This window comes from Pleurodeles waltl, chromosome 6 (assembly GCF_031143425.1).
Source record: "Pleurodeles waltl isolate 20211129_DDA chromosome 6, aPleWal1.hap1.20221129, whole genome shotgun sequence".
NCBI lineage: Eukaryota > Metazoa > Chordata > Amphibia > Caudata > Salamandridae > Pleurodeles > Pleurodeles waltl.
The window spans coordinates 5,202,858-5,220,375 of record NC_090445.1 but is presented as its reverse complement, the minus strand read 5'-3'; positions in this window follow the sequence as shown (position 1 = coordinate 5,220,375).

Here is a 17,518-nt window from a genome sequence, read left to right as displayed (position 1 = left end):
CAGTCCAGCCTGGGTCCACGGCACTCTAACCTGCATTGCACGACCTCCTAAGTTGTTCTCCGGCGACGTGGGACTTCTTTGTGCGACTTCGGGTGAGCACCGTTTCATGCATCCTTGTAGTGCCTGTTTCTGGCACTTCTGTGGGTGCTACCTGCTGCTGAGAGGGCTCCTTGTCTTGCTCGACGTCCCCTCTCTCTCCTGGCGCAATTTGCGACATCCTGGTCCCTCCTGGGCCACAGCAGCATCAAAAACGCTTACCGCACGATTTGCAGCTAGCAAGGCTTGTTGGCAGTCTTTCGGCGGGAAAACACTTCTGCGCGACTCTCCACAGCGTGACGGATCCGTCCTCCAAAGGGGAAGTCTCTAGCCCTTGTCGTTCCTGCAGAAACCTAAGCTTCTACAGTCCAGTAGCAGCTTCTTTTCACCCACAGCTGGCATTTCCTGGGCATCTGCCCATCTCCGACTTGCTTGTGACTTTTGGACTTGGTCCCCTTGTTCCACAGGTACCCTCGACTGGAAATCCATCGTTGTTGCATTGTTGGTTTGTGTCTTTCCTGCAGAATTCTCCTATCACGACTTCTATGTCCTTTGGGGAACTTTAGTGCACTTTGCACTCACTTTTCAGGGTCTTGGGGTGGGCTATTTTTCTAACCCTTACTATTTTCTAATAGTCCCAGCGACCCTCTACAAGGTCACATAGGTTTGGGGTCCATTTGTGGTTCGCATTCCACTTTTGGAGTATATGGTTTGTGTTGCTCCTATCCCTATGTGTCTCCATTGCATCCTATTGTAACTATACATTGTTTGCACTGTTTTCTAATACTATTACTGCATATTTTGGTATTGTGTACATATATCTTGTGTATTTTTGCTATCCTCATACTGAGGGTACTCACTGAGATACTTTTGGCATATTGTCATAAAAATAAAGTACCTTTATTTTTAGTATATCTGTGTATTGTGTTTTCTTATGATATTGTGCATATGACACTAAGTGGTACTGTAGGAGCTTCACTCGTCTCCTAGTTCAGCCTAAGCTGCTCTGCTAAGCTTCCATTATCTATCAGCCTATGCTGCTAGACACCCTATACACTAATAAGGGATAACTGGGCCTGGTGCAAGGTGCAAGTACCCCTAGGTACTCACTACAAGCCAGTCCAGCCTCCTACACCATGTAGCTCTGGTCCCCCCCCCCCAGGAGTGAACAAGTGTACAGGAGCAGGAAGAGTTATCATTCCATGAATGTCCAGATGGTCTGTTTGGCAGACCAGTACATCTCCCAGGTAAATGCTATGTTCCCTGGCTCAGTGCATGACGCCTACATCCTGCGGAATAGCAGCATCCCTGATATGATGGGTCAACTCCAGAGGCACCGTGTATGGCTATTGGGGGACTCTGGTTACCCCAACCTGTCCTGGCTATTGACCCCAGTGAGGAATCCCAGGACCAGGGCAGAGGAACGCTACAATGAGGCCCATGGGCGGACTAGGAGGGTGATCGAACGCACCGTCGGCCTCCTTAAGGCCAGGTTCAGGTGCCTCCATATGACAGGTGGGTCACTATTCTACTCACCGAAGAAGGTGTGCGACATCATCATCGCCTGCTCCATGCTCCATAACTTGGCATTGCGACGCAAGGTGCCTTTTCTGCAGGAGGATGATCCAGATGACGCTGTTGTAGCCGAAGTGGAGCCTGTGGAGCCTGTGGACAGTGATGAGGATGAAGCTGATGAAGAAGAAAACGACAACAGGGAGTCAGTCATACAGCAATATTTTCAGTGAGACACAGGTGAGTACATTTTCATGTTTAACATAATATTAACTTACACACGTCTACCTCTAACCTGTACCTACATTTCACTCACTATTTGTTAACTGAGTTGTCCCCTTCCATTTCAGTTTCACAAATGTGGTAACCTACGTGTCAACACCTTGCACCCTTGAAAGGCTTGTGATTTGTAACATTGGTATGTTGGCCTTCCAATGGGTAACCATTTTTGACACTGTAATTGACAATACAAAGTTCAAAATCATTGACTGACTCAAGTTTTATTAGTGTTTCAAGGGTGTTTATTTAAGTGCATAACAATGAATGGGGGTTGTGAAATGGGGATGGGTTATGGTGGAAGAATGTCCATGGCAGAGTCCAGTCTATTAGTCTCACAGGTACATTGCACATCTGGCCATTGGAAGTGGACCTGGGGCAGTTCCGATTTGGACAGGGTAACAAAGTGGTACAGTGGGGGGACAATCAGGGTGGTCTCATTTCCTGGCGGGGGTCTTGCCATCTTGCTCTGTCCTGTTCCTGGATCTCAGGGACCGCTTTCGTGGTGGTTGTCCGTCTGCAGGGGGTGGGGTGCTGGTGTGTTGGTCCTGTGGCGGGGCGTCCTGTCCACTAGCGCCGGCGGAGGTGGTGGGCATTTCATCGTCCTGGCTAGTGTCAGGGGCCCCTTTGAGTGCCACGGTGTCCCCCAAGGTCTTTTGAATGTCCGTCAGCACCCCTACAATGGTGCCCAGGGCGGAGCCGATGGTCCTGAGCTCCTCCCTGAACCCCAAATACTGCTCCTCCTGCAGACGCAGGGTATCCTGCACTTGCCCAGTACCATTGCCATCGTCTCCTGGGAGTGGTGGTATGCTCCCATGATGGAGGAGAGGGCCTCGTGGAGAGTAGGTTCCCTTGGCCTGTCCTCCCCCTGTCTCACAGCAGCCCTCCCAGTTCCCCTGTGTTCCTGTGCCTCCGTCCCCTGGACCATGTGCCCACTACCACTGCCCCCAGGTCCCTGTTGTTGTTGGGGTGTTGGGTTACCCTGGGTGCCCTGTAGTGGTGGACACACCGCTGATTGACCTGTCCTGGGTAGGGAGGTATGGGCCCGCTGGGTGGGTGCTGTGCTGGTGTTCCCAGAGGGTGGAAGTTCGGTGTTGGGCTGTGGCTGGGCAAGGGGAACCGACTGTCCTGAGGCCCACGATGGTCCGGGCTGGTCATCAGGATCCAGTAGGGCAGAGCTGCTGTCGTCACTGTGGGCCTCTTCTGGGGGTGGAGTGGTGTTGTCTGGACCCTCTGGTGTGGTGACGTTCCTTCGGGTTCCTGCGGGGGTATAAGTACATGATTATTGCATGTGTGTGTTTCATGGTGTGCAATGGTTGGGTGTGCGTGTACACCAGTGCAGGCATTCCTGTGTGGGGGCTTGTGTGCTGTTGTTTGGGGGGTGTTGTGGGTCTGTGCAGTGGGCATGCTTTAGTGATGGGTATCCATGCTTAGTTATGTCATGCAGGTCTTGGGGTTGGGATGGGTGGTTGGTGTCATGGGTAGATAGGTGAGGATTTGGGGTGATAGGGGAGGGTGTGAGGGTGTGGGTGTGTGATAGCATGCAGGTAGGGTGGGGGATGTGATATTTAATATTTGACTTACCAGTGTCCGTTCCTCCAACGACTCCTGCGAGGCCCTCAGGATGCAAGATGGACAAGACTTGCTCCTCCCATGTTGTTAGTTGTGGGGGAGGAGGCGGGGGTCCGCCGCCAGTCCGCTGTACCGCGATGTGGTGCCTGGAGACAGTGGAACGCACCTTCCCCCGTAGGTCGTTCCACCTCTTCCTGATGTCCTCCCTATTTCTTGGGTGCTGTCCCACGGCGTTGACCCTGTCGACTATTCTTTGCCATAGCTCCATCTTCCTGGCTATGGATGTGTGCTGTACCTGTGAGCCAAATAGCTGTGGCTCTACCCGGATGATTTCCTCCACCATGACCCTTAGCTCCTCCTCGGAGAAGCGGGGTGTCTTTGGAGTGCCATGGGGTGGTGTGTGTGAGGTGTTGGGTGGTGTATGTGTTGATGAGTGTGGTGAGTGTAGTGGTATGTGGTGTTTTGTGCGTGGGTGATGGTGTAGTGTGCCTCTGTGTGATGGGGTTCTCTATTTTGTGCTGTCTCTCTCTGGCCTTCTCTCAGAAATTCTGGTCGTAGGGGTTTGTGTGTGATGTGGGTGTGTGTTTTATATTGTATTGAGTGTGTGGGAGTGTTGTTTGTATGTGTATGAGGTGTGTGTATTTGTAAGTGTCCATTGTGGCGGTGTTTTGGAGATGTGTGTGTATTTTGAGCGCGGCGGTGTGTACCGCCAATGGAATACCGCGGTTGAAAGACCGCCGCGTGGATTCGTGGGTCGTAATAGCATGGGCGTGTTTCTGTTGGCGTGGAGGTGGAGGATTTGTTTCTGCATGTTTATCGCTGACCTTTGGTGTGGCGGACTTGTGTGGGTGTCTGAATTTCGGCGGATTCCGTGATGTGTGTCATAATAGCTGTGGCGGTCTACCGCCGCCGCAGCAGTGTATTGGCGGTCTTCTGCACGGCGGTAAGCGCCTTATACCGCCAATGTTGTAATGACCCCCTTAGTCTTTTTCTCCCCACCAGCACACACAAGCTGGGAGGCAGTGTGCATGTGCTGGGTGAGGGGTCCCCTGGGTGGCATAAGACATGCTGCAGCCCTTAGAGACCTTCCCTGGCATCAGGGCCCTTGGTACCAGGGGTACCAGTTACAAGGGACTTATCTGAGTGCCAGTGCTGTGCCAATTGTGGAAGCAAAGGTACAGTTTGGGGTAAGAACACTGGTGCTGGGGCCTGGTTAGCAGAGTCCCAGCACACTTTCAATCAAAACTTAGCATCAGCAAAGGTAAAATGTTAGGGGTTAACCATGCCAAGGAGGCATTTCCTTACAATTGTGAAGCTACATATAGGTATTGACCTATAAGTAGTGCACGCGTGTAATGGTGTCTCCGCACTTACAAAGTCCGGGGAAATTGCCCTGAACAATGTGGGGGCACCTTGGCTAGTGCCAGGGTGCCCTCACACTTACACTTAGTAACTTTGCACCTAACCATCACCAAGTGAGGGTTAGACATATAGGTGACTTATAAGTTACTTGAGTGCAGTGTAAAATGGCTGTGAAATAACGTGGACGTTATTTCACTCAGGCTGCAGTGGCAGTCCTGTGTAAGAATTGTCTGAGCTCCCTATGGGTGGCAAAAGAAATGAAGCAGCCCATAGGGATTTCCTGGAACACCAATACCCTGGGTGCCTAGGTACCATATACTAGGGAATTATAAGGGTGTTCCAGTGTGTCAATCAGAATTGGTAAAAATGGTCACTAGCCTGCAGTGACAATTTTAAAAGCAGAGAGAGCATAAGCACTGAGGTTCTGGTTAGCAGAGCCTCAGTGACACAGTTAGTCATCACACAGGGAACACATTCAGGCCACAAACTATGAGCACTGGGGTCCTGGCTAGCAGGATCCCAGTGAGACAGGCAAAAACAAACTGACACACAAGTAAAAATGGGGGTAACATGCAGGCAAGATGGTACTTTCCTACACACAACACTATAAAACAAATTACCCACAACCCTTTCAACGTAAAATAAGATTGCTAACAGAGAGAGAGAAAGGCAAGCCAGGAGCACCCACTCAATCTGAGCCACATAACACCATCACCCATACACCATCCACGCACCTCACAGCACACACCCCAACACATCACCCCACACATCCTCACACATACCACTCACACCACATCCATGGCACCCCAAAGGCACCCCAGGTTTTCAGAGGAGGAGCTAAGGGTGATGGTGGAGGAAATCATCCAGGTAGAGCCACAGCTATTCGGATCACAGGTGCAGCACACCTCCATTGTAAGGAAGATGGAGCTATGGCGCAGAGTCGTCGACAGAGTAAACGCCGTGGGACAGCACCCAAGAACATGGGATGACATCAGGAAGATGTGGAATGACCTACGGGGAAAGGTGCGTTCCGTGGTTGCAAGACACCAGGTAGCCGTGCAGAGGACTGGCGGTGGACTCCCACCTCCTCCCCCAGAACTAACAAAATGGGAGGAGCAAGTCTTGGCGATCATGCATCTTGAGGGCCTCGCAGGAGTAGCAGGAGGACTGGACTCTGGTAAGTCAAATCTTTACTACTATATCCCCCACCCCACCTGCATGCCATGACAAACTCCTACCCCTACCCTCACCCCCATCACTCCACCACCTCATATATACCCCACTATCACAACCCACCAATCCCAAAACCAAGCTCTGCATGCAACACCAATGCATGGACCCCCATCACAGACCTGCATGGACACCCATCACTAAAGCATGCCAATTAGAGAGAATCACCCAGCCCACAAAATCACCAGACACACAAGGCAAAGCTGACAGGGCTATCACAACCATACAGGGAAACACACCCATGCACACAGTGGCACACGCAGATACAATGATACTGCATTTACATCCCCACAGGACCCCTACTCAACGTCACCGGAGAGGAGGTGCCACCAACATCCATTCCCCCCACAGAAGAGGCCCACAGTGATGACAGCCGCTCTGCATGCCTGGATCACGATGACCAACCTGGCCCATCAGGGACCTCTGGACAGTCGGTTACCCTGACACAGTCCCATACCACCACACAACCTCCCCCCTCAGGAAACACCAGCACAGCACCCACCCAGCGGGCCCATGCCACTGTCCCCAGGACACGTCAATCAGAAGTGTGTCCACCACCACAGGGACCCCAGGCAAACCCACTAACCCAGGACGATCAGGGCTCCTGTGTGTCCTGTGGTGTCTGCTGTGCTCCTGTGTGTCCTGTGGTGTCTGCTGTGCTCCTGTGTGTCCTGTGGTGTCTGCTGTGCTCCTGTGTGTGCTGTGGTGTCCGCTGTGGCTCCTGTGTGTCCTGTGGTGTCTGCTCTGGGCTCCTGTGTGTCCTGTGGTGTCTGCTCTGGGCTCCTGTGTGTCCTGTGGTGTCTGCTCTGGGCTCCTGTGTGTGCTGTGGTGTCTGCTGTGCTCCTGTGTGTCCTGTGGTGTCTGCTGTGCTCCTGTGTATCCTGTGGTGTCTGCTGTGCTCCTGTGTGTGCTGTGGTGTCTGCTCTGGGCTCCTGTGTGTCCTGTGGTGTCTGCTGTGGCTCCTGTGTGTGTTGTGGTGTCTGTTGTGCTCCTGTGTGTGCTGTGGTGTCTGCTCTGTGCTCCTGTGTGTCCTGTGGCGTCTGCTGTGGCTCCTGTGTGTCCTGTGGTGTCTGCTCTGGGCTCCTGTGTGTGCTGTGGTGTCTGCTCTGTGCTCCTGTGTGTGCTGTGGTGTCTGCTGTGGCTCCTGTGTGTGCTGTGGTGTCTGCTGTGGCTCCTGTGTGTGCTGTGGTGTCTGCTGTGGCTCCTGTGTGTGCTGTTGTGTCTGAGGTCCTGTGGCTCCTGTGTGTGCTGTGGTGTCTGCTGTGCTCCTGTGTATCCTGTGGTGTCTGTGTATCCTGTGGTGTCTGCTGTGCTGTGTGCTGTGGTGTCTGCTCTGGGCTCCTGTGTGTCCTGTGGTGTCTGCTCTGTGCTCCTGTGTGTGCTGTGGTGTCTGCTGTGCTCCTGTGTGTGCTGTGGTGTCTGCTGTGCTCCTGTGTGTGCTGTGGTGTCTGCTGTGGCTCCTGTGTGTGCTGTGGTGTCTGCTGTGCTTCTGTGTGTGCTGTGGTGTCTGCTCTGTGCTCCTGTGTGTGCTGTGGTGTCTGCTGTGCTCCTGTGTGTCCTGTGGTGTCTGCTCTGGGCTCCTGTGTGTCCTGTGGTGTCTGCTGTGGCTCCTGTGTGTGCTGTGGTGTCTGCTCTGGGCTCCTGTGTGTGCTGTGGTGTCTGCTCTGGGCTCCTGTGTGTGCTGTGGTGTCTGCTGTGCTCCTGTGTGTGCTGTGGTGTCTGCTGTGCTCCTGTTGCTGCTGTGGTGTCTGCTGTGGCTCCTGTGTGTGCTGTGGCGTCTGCTGTTGCTCCTGTGTGTGCTGTGGCATCTGCTGTGGCTCCTGTGTGTGCTGTGGTGTCTGCTCTGGGCTCCTGTGTGTCCTGTGGTGTCTGCTGTGCTCCTGTGTATCCTGTGGTGTCTGCTGTGCTCCTGTGTGTGCTGTGGTGTCTGCTGTGCTCCTGTGTGTGCTGTGGTGTCTGCTGTGCTCCTGTGTGTGCTGTGGTGTCTGCTCTGTGCTCCTGTGTGTGCTGTGGTGTCTGCTGTGCTCCTGTGTGTCCTGTGGTGTCTGCTCTGTGCTCCTGTGTGTGCTGTGGTGTCTGCTGTGGCTCCTGTGTGTGCTGTGGTGTCTGCTGTGGCTCCTGTGTGTGCTGTGGCATCTTCTGTGGCTCCTGTGTGTGCTGTGGTGTCTGCTGTGGCTCCTGTGTGTGCTGTGGTGTCTGCTCTGGGCTCCCGTGTGTGCTGTGGTGTCTGCTCTGTGCTCCTGTGTGTGCTGTGGTGTCTGCTGTGCTCCTGTGTGTCCTGTGGTGTCTGCTCTGGGCTCCTGTGTGTCCTGTGGTGTCTGCTGTGCTCCTGTGTGTGCTGTGGTGTCTGCTGTGGCTCCTGTGTGTCCTGTGGTGTCTGCTCTGGGCTCCTGTGTGTCCTGTGGTGTCTGCTCTGGGCTCCTGTGTGTCCCGTTGTGACTGCTGTGCTCCTGTGTGTCCTGTGGTGTCTGCTGTGCTCCTGTGTATGCTGTGGCTCCTGTGTGTCCTGTGGTGTCTGCTCTGGGCTCCTGTGTGTCCTGTGGTGTCTGCTGTGGCTCCTGTGTGTCCTGTGGTGTCTGCTCTGTGCTCCTGTGTGTCCTGTGGTGTCTGCTCTGGGCTCCTGTGTGTCCTGTGGTGTCTGCTCTGTGCTCCTGTGTGTCCTGTGGTGTCTGCTGTGTGCTCCTGTGTGTCCTGTGGTGTCTGCTGTGCTCCTGTGTGTGCTGTGGTGTCTGCTCTGGGATCCTGTGTGTGCTGTGGTGTCTGCTGTGGCTCCTGTGTGTCCTGTGGTGTCTGCTCTGGGCTCTTGTGTGTGCTGTGGTGTCTGCTCTGTGCTCCTGTGTGTCCTGTTGTGTCTGCTGTGCTCCTGTGTGTGCTGTGGTGTCTGCTGTGCTCCTGTGTGTGCTGTGGTGTCTGCTGTGGCTCCTGTGTGTGCTGTGGTGTCTGCTCTGTGCTCCTGTGTGTCCTGTGGTGTCTGCTCTGGGCTCCTGTGTGTGATGTGGTGTCTGCTGTGCTCCTGTGTGTGCTGTGGTGTCTGCTCTGTGCTCCTGTGTGTGCTGTGGTGTCTGCTGTGGCTCCTGTGTGTCCTGTGGTGTCTGCTCTGGGCTCCTGTGTGTGCTGTGGTGTCTGCTGTGGCTCCTGTGTGTCCTGTGGTGTCTGCTCTGGGCTCCTGTGTGTGCTGTGGTGTCTGCTCTGGCTCCTGTGTGTCCTGTGGTGTCTGCTGTGGCTCCTGTGTGTCCTGTGGTGTCTGCTCTGGGCTCCTGTGTGTGCTGTGGTGTCTGCTCTGGGCTCCTGTGTGTCCTGTGGTGTCTGCTCTGGGCTCCTGTGTGTCCTGTGGTGTCTGCTGTGCTCCTGTGTGTGCTGTGGTGTCTGCTGTGCTCCTGTGTGTGCTGTGGTGTCTGCTCTGGGCTCCTGTGTGTCCTGTGGTGTCTGCTCTGGGCTCCTGTGTGTCCTGTTGTGTCTGCTGTGCTCCTGTGTGTGCTGTGGTGTCTGCTGTGGCTCCTGTGTGTCCTGTGGTGTCTGCTCTGGGCTCCTGTGTGTGCTGTGGTGTCTGCTCTGTGCTCCTGTGTGTCCTGTGGTGTCTGCTGTGGCTCCTGTGTGTCCTGTGGTGTCTGCTCTGGGCTCCTGTGTGTGCTGTGGTGTCTGCTGTGCTCCTGTGTGTGCTGTGGTGTCTGCTCTGTGCTCCTGTGTGTGCTGTGGTGTCTGCTGTGCTCCTGTGTGTGCTGTGGTGTCTGCTCTGGCTCCTGTGTGTCCTGTGGTGTCTGCTCTGTGCTCCTGTGTGTCCTGTGGTGTCTGCTCTGGGCTCCTGTGTGTCCTGTGGTGTCTGCTCTGGGCTCCTGTGTGTCCTGTGGTGTCTGCTCTGGGCTCCTGTGTGTGCTGTGGTGACTGCTGTGGCTCCTGTGTGTGCTGTGGTGTCTGCTGTGCTCCTGTGTGTGCTGTGGTGTCTGCTCTGTGCTCCTGTGTGTGCTGTGGTGTCTGCTGTGGCTCCTGTGTGTCCTGTGGTGTCTGCTCTGGGCTCCTGTGTGTGCTGTGGTGTCTGCTGTGGCTCCTGTGTGTGTGCTGTGGTGTCTGCTCTGGCTCCTGTGTGTCCTGTGGTGTCTGCTGTGGCTCCTGTGTGTCCTGTGGTGTCTGCTCTGGGCTCCTGTGTGTGCTGTGGTGTCTGCTCTGGGCTCCTGTGTGTCCTGTGGTGTCTGCTCTGGGCTCCTGTGTGTCCTGTTGTGTCTGCTGTGCTCCTGTGTGTGCTGTGGTGTCTGCTGTGGCTCCTGTGTGTCCTGTGGTGTCTGCTCTGGGCTCCTGTGTGTGCTGTGGTGTCTGCTCTGTGCTCCTGTGTGTCCTGTGGTGTCTGCTGTGGCTCCTGTGTGTCCTGTGGTGTCTGCTCTGGGCTCCTGTGTGTGCTGTGGTGTCTGCTGTGCTCCTGTGTGTGCTGTGGTGTCTGCTGTGGCTCCTGTGTGTGCTGTGGTGTCTGCTCTGTGCTCCTGTGTGTCCTGTGGTGTCTGCTGTGGCTCCTGTGTGTGCTGTGGTGTCTGCTCTGTGCTCCTGTGTGTCCTGTGGTGTCTGCTGTGGCTCCTGTGTGTCCTGTGGTGTCTGCTCTGGGCTCCTGTGTGTGCTGTGGTGTCTGCTCTGGCTCCTGTGTGTCCTGTGGTGTCTGCTCTGTGCTCCTGTGTGTGCTGTGGTGTCTGCTGTGCTCCTGTGTGTGCTGTGGTGTCTGCTGTGGCTCCTGTGTGTGCTGTGGTGTCTGCTCTGGCTCCTGTGTGTCCTGTGGTGTCTGCTGTGCTCCTGTGTGTGCTGTGGTGTCTGCTGTGGCTCCTGTGTGTGCTGTGGTGTCTGCTCTGGCTCCTGTGTGTCCTGTGGTGTCTGCTCTGTGCTCCTGTGTGTGCTGTGGTGTCTGCTCTGGGCTCCTGTGTGTCCTGTGGTGTCTGCTGTGCTCCTGTGTGTGCTGTGGTGTCTGCTCTGGGCTCCTGTGTGTGCTGTGGTGTCTGCTCTGGGCTCCTGTGTGTGCTGTGGTGTCTGCTCTGGGCTCCTGTGTGTCCTGTGGTGTCTGCTCTGGGCTCCTGTGTGTCCTGTGGTGTCTGCTCTGGGCTCCTGTGTGTGCTGTGGTGTCTGCTGTGCTCCTGTGTGTGCTGTGGTGTCTGCTGTGGCTCCTGTGTGTGCTGTGGTGTCTGCTGTGCTCCTGTGTGTCCTGTGGTGTCTGCTGTGCTCCTGTGTGTGCTGTGCTGTCTGCTCTGGGCTCCTGTGTGTGCTGTGGTGTCTGCTGTGCTCCTGTGTGTCCTGTGGTGTCTGCTCTGTGCTCCTGTGTGTGCTGTGGTGTCTGCTGTGCTCCTGTGTGTCCTGTGGTGTCTGCTGTGCTCCTGTGTGTCCTGTGGTGTCTGCTCTGGGCTCCTGTGTGTCCTGTTGTGTCTGCTGTGCTCCTGTGTGTGCTGTTGTGTCTGCTGTGGCTCCTGTGTGTCCTGTGGTGTCTGCTCTGGGCTCCTGTGTGTGCTGTGGTGTCTGCTCTGTGCTCCTGTGGTGTCTGCTGTGGCTCCTGTGTGTCCTGTGGTGTCTGCTGTGCTCCTGTGTGTGCTGTGGCTTCTGCTGTGGCTCCTGTGTGTCCTGTGGTGTCTGCTCTGGGCTCCTGTGTGTGCTGTGGTGTCTGCTGTGCTCCTGTGTGTGCTGTGGTGTCTGCTGTGGCTCCTGTGTGTGCTGTGGTGTCTGCTCTGTGCTCCTGTGTGTCCTGTGGTGTCTGCTGTGGCTCCTGTGTGTGCTGTGGTGTCTGCTCTGTGCTCCTGTGTGTCCTGTGGTGTCTGCTGTGGCTCCTGTGTGTCCTGTGGTGTCTGCTCTGGGCTCCTGTGTGTGCTGTGGTGTCTGCTCTGGCTCCTGTGTGTCCTGTGGTGTCTGCTCTGTGCTCCTGTGTGTGCTGTGGTGTCTGCTGTGCTCCTGTGTGTGCTGTGGTGTCTGCTGTGGCTCCTGTGTGTGCTATGGTGTCTGCTCTGGCTCCTGTGTGTCCTGTGGTGTCTGCTGTGCTCCTGTGTGTGCTGTGGTGTCTGCTGTGGCTCCTGTGTGTGCTGTGGTGTCTGCTGTGGCTCCTGTGTGTGCTGTGGTGTCTGCTGTGCTCCTGTGTGTGCTATGGTGTCTGCTCTGGGCTCCTGTGTGTGCTGTGGTGTCTGCTGTGGCTCCTGTGTGTGCTGTGGTGTCTGCTCTGGGCTCCTGTGTGTCCTGTGGCGTCTGCTGTGCTCCTGTGTGTGCTGTGGTGTCTGCTGTGGCTCCTGTGTGTGCTGTGGTGTCTGCTGTGCTCCTGTGTGTGCTGTGGTGTCTGCTGTGCTCCTGTGTGTGCTGTGGTGTCTGCTCTGTGCTCCTGTGTGTGCTGTGGTGTCTGCTGTGCTCCTGTGTGTCCTGTGGTGTCTGCTGTGGCTCCTGTGTGTCCTGTGGTGTCTGCTCTGGGCTCCTGTGTGTGCTGTGGTGTCTGCTCTGTGCTCCTGTGTGTGCTGTGGTGTCTGCTCTGTGCTCCTGTGTGTCCTGTGGTGTCTGCTGTGGCTCCTGTGTGTGCTGTGGTGTCTGCTGTGCTCCTGTGTGTGCTGTGGTGTCTGCTGTGCTCCTGTGTGTGCTGTGGTGTCTGCTGTGGCTCCTGTGTGTGCTGTGGTGTCTGCTCTGGGCTCCTGTGTGTCCTGTGGTGTCTGCTCTGTGCTCCTGTGTGTGCTGTGGTGTCTGCTGTGCTCCTGTGTGTGCTGTGGTGTCTGCTGTGGCTCCTGTGTGTGCTGTGGCATCTGCTGTGGCTCCTGTGTGTGCTGTGGTGTCTGCTGTGGCTCCTGTGTGTGCTGTGGTGTCTGCTGAGGCTCCTGTGTGTGCTGTGGTGTCTGCTCTGGGCTCCTGTGTGTGCTGTGGTGTCTGCTCTGGGCTCCTGTGTGTGCTGTGGTGTCTGCTGGGCTCCTGTGTGTGCTGTGGTGTCTGCTGGGCTCCTGTGTGTGCTGTGGTGTCTGCTGTGCTTCTGTGTGTGCTGTGGTGTCTGCTCTGTGCTCCTGTGTGTGCTGTGGTGTCTGCTCTGTGCTCCTGTGTGTCCTGTGGTGTCTGCTCTGGGCTCCTGTGTGTCCTGTGGTGTCTGCTCTGGGCTCCTGTGTGTGCTGTGGTGTCTGCTGTGCTCCTGTGTGTGCTGTGGTGTCTGCTGTGGCTCCTGTGTGTGCTGTGGTGTCTGCTGTGGCTCCTGTGTGTGCTGTGGTGTCTGCTGTGCTCCTGTGTGTCCTGTGGTGTCTGCTGTGGCTCCTGTGTGTCCTGTGGTGTCTGCTCTGTGCTCCTGTGTGTGCTGTGGTGTCTGCTGTGCTCCTGTGTGTGCTGTGGCGTCTGCTGTGCTCCTGTGTGTCCTGTGGCGTCTGCTGTGCTCCTGTGTGTCCTGTGGTGTCTGCTGTGCTCCTGTGTGTGCTGTGGTGTCTGCTCTGTGCTCCTGTGTGTCCTGTGGTGTCTGCTCTGTGCTCCTGTGTGTGCTGTGGTGTCTGCTGTGCTCCTGTGTGTGCTGTTGTGTCTGCTGTGCTCCTGTGTGTGCTGTGGTGTCTGCTCTGGGCTCCTGTGTGTGCTGTGGTGTCTGCTCTGTGCTCCTGTGGTGTCTGCTGTGGCTCCTGTGTGTCCTGTGGTGTCTGCTGTGCTCCTGTGTGTGCTGTGGCTTCTGCTGTGCTCCTGTGTGTCCTGTGGTGTCTGCTGTGCTCCTGTGTGTGCTGTGGTGTCTGCTCTGGGCTCCTGTGTGTCCTGTGGTGTCTGCTCTGGGCTCCTGTGTGTGCTGTGGTGTCTGCTGGGCTCCTGTGTGTGCTGTGGTGTCTGCTGTGCTCCTGTGTGTGCTGTGGTGTCTGCTGTGCTCCTGTGTGTCCTGTGGCGTCTGCTGTGCTCCTGTGTGTGCTGTGGTGTCTGCTGTGCTCCTGTGTGTCCTGTGGCGTCTGCTGTGCTCCTGTGTGTCCTGTGGTGTCTGCTGTGCTCCTGTGTGTCCTGTGGTGTCTGCTCTGTGCTCCTGTGTCCTGTGGTGTCTGCTGTGCTCCTGTGTGTGCTGTGGTGTCTGCTCTGTGCTCCTGTGTGTGCTGTGGTGTCTGCTCTGGGCTCCTGTGTGTGCTGTGGCTTCTGCTGTGCTCCTGTGTGTCCTGTGGTGTCTGCTGTGGCTCCTGTGTGTGCTGTGGTGTCTGCTCTGTGCTCCTGTGTGTGCTGTGGTGTCTGCTCTGGGCTCCTGTGTGTGCTGTGGTGTCTGCTCTGGGCTCCTGTGTGTGCTGTGGTGTCTGCTGTGCTCCTGTGTGTGCTGTGGTGTCTGCTCTGTGCTCCTGTGTGTCCTGTGGTGTCTGCTGTGCTCCTGTGTGTGCTGTGGTGTCTGCTCTGGGCTCCTGTGTGTGCTGTGGTGTCTGCTCTGGGCTCCTGTGTGTGCTGTGGTGTCTGCTCTGTGCTCCTGTGTGTGCTGTGGTGTCTGCTGTGCTCCTGTGTGTCCTGTGGTGTCTGCTCTGTGCTCCTGTGTCCTGTGGTGTCTGCTCTGTGCTCCTGTGTGTGCTGTGGTGTCTGCTGGGCTCCTGTGTGTGCTGTGGTGTCTGCTGTGCTCCTGTGTGTGCTGTGGTCTCTGCTGTGCTCCTGTGTGTCCTGTGGTGTCTGCTGTGCTCCTGTGTGTGCTGTGGTGTCTGCTGTGTCTCCTGTGTGTGCTGTGGTGTCTGCTGTGTCTCCTGTGTGTGCTGTGGTGTCTGCTGTGTCTCCTGTGTGTGCTGTGGTGTCTGCTCTGTGCTCCTGTGTGTCCTATGGTGTCTGCTGTGGCTCCTGTGTGTGCTGTGGTGTCTGCTGTGCTCCTGTGTGTGCTGTGGTGTCTGCTCTGGGCTCCTGTGTGTCCTGTGGTGTCTGCTCTGGGCTCCTGTGTGTGCTGTGGTGTCTGCTGTGCTCCTGTGTGTGCTGTGGTGTCTGCTCTGTGCTCCTGTGTGTGCTGTGGTGTCTGCTGTGCTCCTGTGTGTCCTGTGGTGTCTGCTGTCGCTCCTGTGTGTGCTGTGGTGTCTGCTCTGGGCTCCTGTGTGTGCTGTGGTGTCTGCTGTGGCTCCTGTGTGTGTGCTGTGGTGTCTGCTCTGGCTCCTGTGTGTCCTGTGGTGTCTGCTGTGGCTCCTGTGTGTCCTGTGGTGTCTGCTCTGGGCTCCTGTGTGTGCTGTGGTGTCTGCTGTGGCTCCTGTGTGTCCTGTGGTGTCTGCTGTGTCTCCTGTGTGTCCTGTGGTGTCTGCTGTGTCTCCTGTGTGTGCTGTGGTGTCTGCTGTGTCTCCTGTGTGTGCTGTGGTGTCTGCTGTGCTCCTGTGTGTGCTGTGGTGTCTGCTCTGTGCTCCTGTGTGTGCTGTGGTGTCTGCTCTGTGCTCCTGTGTGTGCTGTGGTGTCTGCTCTGTGCTCCTGTGTGTGCTGTGGTGTCTGCTGTGGCTCCTGTGTGTGCTGTGGTGTCTGCTGTGGCTCCTGTGTGTGCTGTGGTGTCTGCTGTGTCTCCTGTGTGTGCTGTGGTGTCTGCTGTGCTCCTGTGTGTGCTGTGGTGTCTGCTCTGTGCTCCTGTGTGTGCTGTGGTGTCTGCTCTGTGCTCCTGTGTGTGCTGTGGTGTCTGCTCTGTGCTCCTGTGTGTGCTGTGGTGTCTGCTGTGGCTCCTGTGTGTGCTGTGGTGACTGCTGTGCTCCTGTGTGTGCTGTGGTGTCTGCTCTGTGCTCCTGTGTGTGCTGTGGTGTCTGCTCTGTGCTCCTGTGTGTGCTGTGGTGTCTGCTGTGGCTCCTGTGTGTGCTGTGGTGACTGCTGTGCTCCTGTGTGTGCTGTTGTGTCTGCTCTGGGCTCCTGTGTGTCCTGTGGTGTCTGCTGTGCTCCTGTGTGTGCTGTGGTGTCTGCTCTGTGCTCCTGTGTGTGCTGTGGTGTCTGCTCTGTGCTCCTGTGTGTGCTGTGGTGTCTGCTCTGTGCTCCTGTGTGTGCTGTGGTGTCTGCTGTGGCTCCTGTGTGTGCTGTGGTGACTGCTGTGCTCCTGTGTGTGCTGTGGTGTCTGCTCTGGGCTCCTGTGTGTGCTGTGGTGTCTGCTCTGGGCTCCTGTGTGTGCTGTGGTGTCTGCTGTGCTCCTGTGTGTGCTGTGGTGTCTGCTCTGTGCTCCTGTGTGTGCTGTGGTGTCTGCTGTGCTCCTGTGTGTCCTGTGGTGTCTGCTGTGGCTCCTGTGTGTGCTGTGGTGTCTGCTCTGTGCTCCTGTGTGTGCTGTGGTGTCTGCTCTGTGCTCCTGTGTGTGCTGTGGTGTCTCCTCTGTGCTCCTGTGTGTGCTGTGGTGTCTGCTCTGTGCTCCTGTGTGTGCTGTGGTGTCTGCTGTGGCTCCTGTGTGTGCTGTGGTGACTGCTGTGCTCCTGTGTGTGCTGTGGTGTCTGCTCTGGGCTCCTGTGTGTGCTGTGGTGTCTGCTGTGGCTCCTGTGTGTGCTGTGGTGTCTGCTCTGTGCTCCTGTGTGTGCTGTGGTGTCTGCTGTGGCTCCTGTGTGTGCTGTGGTGTCTGCTGTGCTCCTGTGTGTGCTGTGGTGTCTGCTGTGCTCCTGTGTGTGCTGTGGTGTGTGCTGTGCTCCTGTGTGTCCTGTGGTGTCTGCTGTGCTCCTGTGGGTGCTGTGGTGTCTGCTCTGGGCTCCTGTGTGTGCTGTGGTGTCTGCTGTGGCTCCTGTGTGTGCTGTGGTGTCTGCTCTGTGCTCCTGTGTGTGCTGTGGTGTCTGCTGTGGCTCCTGTGTGTGCTGTGGTGTCTGCTGTGCTCCTGTGTGTGCTGTGGTGTGTGCTGTGCTCCTGTGTGTGCTGTGGTGTCTGCTGTGGCTCCTGTGTGTGCTGTGGTGTCTGCTGTGCTCCTGTGTGTGCTGTGGTGTCTGCTGTGCTCCTGTGTGTGCTGTGGTGTGTGCTGTGCTCCTGTGTGTCCTGTGGTGTCTGCTGTGCTCCTGTGGGTGCTGTGGTGTCTGCTCTGGGCTCCTGTGTGTGCTGTGGTGTCTGCTGTGGCTCCTGTGTGTGCTGTGGTGTCTGCTCTGTGCTCCTGTGTGTGCTGTGGTGTCTGCTGTGGCTCCTGTGTGTGCTGTGGTGTCTGCTGTGCTCCTGTGTGTGCTGTGGTGTGTGCTGTGCTCCTGTGTGTGCTGTGGTGTCTGCTGTGGCTCCTGTGTGTGCTGTGGTGTCTGCTGTGCTCCTGTGTGTGCTGTGGTGTCTGCTGTGCTCCTGTGTGTGCTGTGGTGTGTGCTGTGCTCCTGTGTGTCCTGTGGTGTCTGCTGTGCTCCTGTGGGTGCTGTGGTGTCTGCTCTGGGCTCCTGTGTGTGCTGTGGCTCCTGTGTGTGCTGTGGTGTCTGCTGTGGCTCCTGTGTGTGCTGTGGTGTCTGCTGTGCTCCTGTGTGTGCTGTGGTGTGTGCTGTGCTCCTGTGTGTCCTGTGGTGTCTGCTGTGCTCCTGTGTGTGCTGTGGTGTGTGCTGTGCTCCTGTGTGTGCTGTGGTGTCTGCTGTGCTCCTGTGTGTGCTGTGGTGTCTGCTGTGGCTACTGTGTGTGCTGTGGTGTCTGCTGTGCTCCTGTGTGTGCTGTGGTGTCTGCTGTGGCTCCTGTGTGTGCT